This window comes from Vigna angularis, chromosome 3, assembly GCF_016808095.1.
Source record: "Vigna angularis cultivar LongXiaoDou No.4 chromosome 3, ASM1680809v1, whole genome shotgun sequence".
NCBI classification, from domain to species: Eukaryota; Viridiplantae; Streptophyta; class Magnoliopsida; order Fabales; family Fabaceae; genus Vigna; species Vigna angularis.
The window spans coordinates 30,111,169-30,114,894 of NC_068972.1; the positions used below are offsets into that span (position 1 = coordinate 30,111,169).

At 36.3% G+C, this 3,726-nt stretch overlaps 1 long non-coding RNA gene across 1 annotated transcript; it reads right to left on the reverse strand.

The window, feature by feature from the left end:
- Positions 1–219: 219 nt before the first annotated feature.
- Positions 220–2,305, reverse strand: LOC128195719 (uncharacterized). The gene is made up of 2 exons (XR_008247520.1): positions 2,192–2,305; positions 220–413 (listed from the first exon to the last, which is right to left on the reverse strand). It is a non-coding gene; the product is annotated as an uncharacterized LOC128195719 (long non-coding RNA).
- Between the last annotated feature and the right edge of the window lie 1,421 nt (positions 2,306–3,726).

The following is a 3,726-nucleotide window of genomic DNA, read 5'->3' on the forward strand; positions in this document are numbered from 1 at the left end:
GGAAACATACTCTACCATAACTAGCCTAGTAGTTTGTTTGATATTGCATATACCAAAATGTCCCTTGAGGAAACTGAAATGTGTAAAACGACCTGCACGAGAATCCCCAAATTTCCAATTATTAATTGGTCACCTGAAATTGAAAGGTGTAACGTCCCAAATTATATACGTCATGCATATAAAATAAAGACGTCATCATACATAATATAGGAAAGCAGTTAAGAGTAATTAGGATTACAATCATCCCAAATAGAGTCAGAATTTAAAACTTAAACACACTTAGAGTTTAAGTTGGAAACGTGAAAGAAAAGGTATTCCGAAATACATGGAATTATTAAGAAAGTCCTATGAAGACTAAACAGCAGCATCGCTACCTCCTTCCAAAGCTGCCTCCACACGAACATCCTCGCCATCTGCTCCCATCCAAGTGGATGATCATCACAAAAGAAAAAGCATACCCAAGCAAACACAAACACACAAGCAAGGGTAAGCTAGATATACGAAAATCATGTTATCACATCATACACAACATGCAAAGAAATACAGATCAATTAAACTATACACATGACTTGTTACACTTTATACTTTACACTTGACTCAATAAACTTAATACTTGACTCGTCCGGACTTGAATGATTGCCGAGCTATGGTGGGTCGTGCACTCGTGGTGGCCTCTACTGCTTTGCAAAACCATTGCCAATGGGTTTCACCCTACCACACTCACGAGGTTAGTCCGTTATCACTCACCTTGGAGCATACTGGAAGCCTCCAAGACTAGGACCTCCTGCTACTCCTCACCACATGAATCAATCCTCTCCAATTGAGAATGACAGACCATTGGAGTTTCAGGATAACCCCCAAGACTGAGCTCCCATGCAAATCATTCCACACACAATAAGGGCACCACCATGTATCCTCTCCTTGAAGACCATGGAATTACGTCCAATAAAATAGGGCACCACCATGTAATCTCCCTTGAGATTCATGGAATTACGTCCATTAACCTTACTTGTAAAACCACACTTTCCATTACTTTGAATCACATACCTTTTTACTTTAATACCAACATGATAAGACATACATATACCCTTAAAACAACATAGAATAATTCATTTAAAATATCATACTGGATTAATAGAAACCTTAACCGAAAAGAATACCTCACCACACAAAAAGAACAAGATTAAAACTCCTTGACTTGCCAAAGGACGAACGTATTGAATATTGATCGAACACCTAGAGTACTATGTCGAACACCTAAAGTATTGGACGATCGTCTAGAATCCTGACCAAATGTCACAACTTAACACATGACCAACCAGTACCACACTTAACCGAACAGTATTAAATCAAAGCCTGACCGAACGATACTAAATCCAATTCTAACCGAACGGTACTAAACATTCAAGACCTAACTGTAACAGATCAATACTTAATCGAAAACTATTCAATCAAATATCAACCGAACGATGTAAATCAAGGTTTAACCTACACCAACGACCGAACGCTAATATCACTTATTTACACATAATTCTTTATGGTCTATTAATTTGAACCCTTAAGTATGTCAAACAGATTGGATACCTTCACCAATGGCTCCGGAAGGGTCAAAAACCCCCAGAACGACCTAAAGAACGTCCAAAACGGACATCCAGAACTCCCAAAACATCAAAAACATCAAAATCACTAAATCTGTCACACATAACTCGCTCCAACGAAATTACTATTCCAAAATCACGAACATTTACTTTTCGGGCTATACCGACTATTCCTTTCATCATACGGACCTTCTAGACATCCAAAAACTCATCTTCTATCAACAACCCATATTCATCCAAATCTTATAAACATCTAAACTCAACATATAAATAAAAGACAGCGGATAAATAGTACAACTCAAAATTTCATATCAAAAACCTAATCTCCTTTTAGACCCATAAACAGATTTAAAATCTTCAAACTATAAGTATACCTAAAAAAACTTCCACCGATTCAAAATACTTAATACAAACAAGATCTATTTAAAATCGTCCAAACAGAAGCATATCCCAATTCCAAACCGTACATCAATTCAAAAGATACAACAGAAACAACATTTCACTCTAAAATCATAAAGAGAATCAAAATCCTAAACATATACCAATTTTAAGATCATACAGAAACAAAAAGACTCAAGGTTAGCTCCCCTTACGGTTTTCTCCTTAGCTAATCTTCCAAAAACTCTTTGCGAACGTTCCCCCGACTCAAAACAGAACTCCAAAGTCTCTCTGCTTCAAAACCTCCGTGCTCTGACCTCTGATTCAACTTAGGAACTTCTCTCAGCCCTAAAACACTCTTAAATAACCATAAAAACGTGTTTAAATAGTAAAAACGCGTTTAAATAGTAAAAACGCGTTTACCCAGTCAAAAACGCGTTCAAAACGCGTCAAAAACGTGTTCAATCACTGGGACAACTTTGTCAGTCCTGTTAAACCCCTTCCCGATGTCGGAATTCCGCGTATGAGTACTCGAATCGAAGCTATTCGAGTCTACTTTCTAATGGAAAAATAATCAACTCAATATCTAATTTGTACAAACAGTTATAATTAAAATACTAAACCATGTCAAAGTTGACAGCATTGTATTTTACATATTAACTTGAACTTTTATTACAACTTGATACATTTTGGGTTTCTTAATCTTCTAATGACCCAAGACTTAATTTTTCCTCTAGTTTTCAGGGTCTTACAAAAGGGGGAAAGAATGTGGTCAATTATAACATTGACAAGGTGGTAATGCAATTGTTAGAAGTTCTGAATGGACCTGCTTGATAACAGTTACAACAGTGTTACCTCCAAGAAACCAAGTGTGTAAATCTTAAATCACTTAATTCTTCTCATATAATTATCCATTAACACAAATCAGATGATTATGAAATATTGCTAAAAAATAGTGAATTACTACAGCAACTAAATCAAATAAAAGAGAGGAATTACAATCTAGGAATTCAAATACCAGAGAAAATTAATTGGTGATGATATAGTATTGAACTTTTTTGATAAAGGACACTCTGGAGTCTACTCCACTACAATTATCATCACGACAACCTTCGGAGGTACCCAAAGTTTCACATCAAGGATGATCAGAGCTTATTTCCCTCTCTCTTTCTTCATACTTCTGCCATTCACTACTGCTTTTGCATCATCTTCCAACCTAATTCTTGAAATTTAATTTAGAAGAAGAGAAGAGAAATGAGATTGTGGAGAAAGAAGAAGAAAAAAAAGAAACCCTAAAAAGAAGTCCTCCATAGGCATGCTTCTTCACGATTTCCATCACAATGCACAACTCATCTATCTCACTGTGTTCGCTTGATTCCATCGCGTTTTGTAGGGAAAATCCTAGAAAACGCAAATCAATTATCAAAAAGTAAAATCTTAAATTCTTTCCCACTTTTGTAAACAATTAAACCCTAAATTTATTTTCGTTCCCCCATTCTACTACAAAATAAAATAGGAAAGATAAAAATTACCACAAGCAACAAACAGAAAGGCACAATGAAGCCAAACCTTGGAGATGAACATAGAAGCTGAATGAAAGTGTCGGAGATAGACATGCTTACATTCTCCTTTCGTGAACTTCTCTTGATACTCTGTGTCGCTTGTCCAGAGAAGCTTCAATGGGAGTCAGAAATAAAACTTTCCACACGAGTTTCCATTCTACGGCGTGGTGGCAGGAAGTGAAGAACAG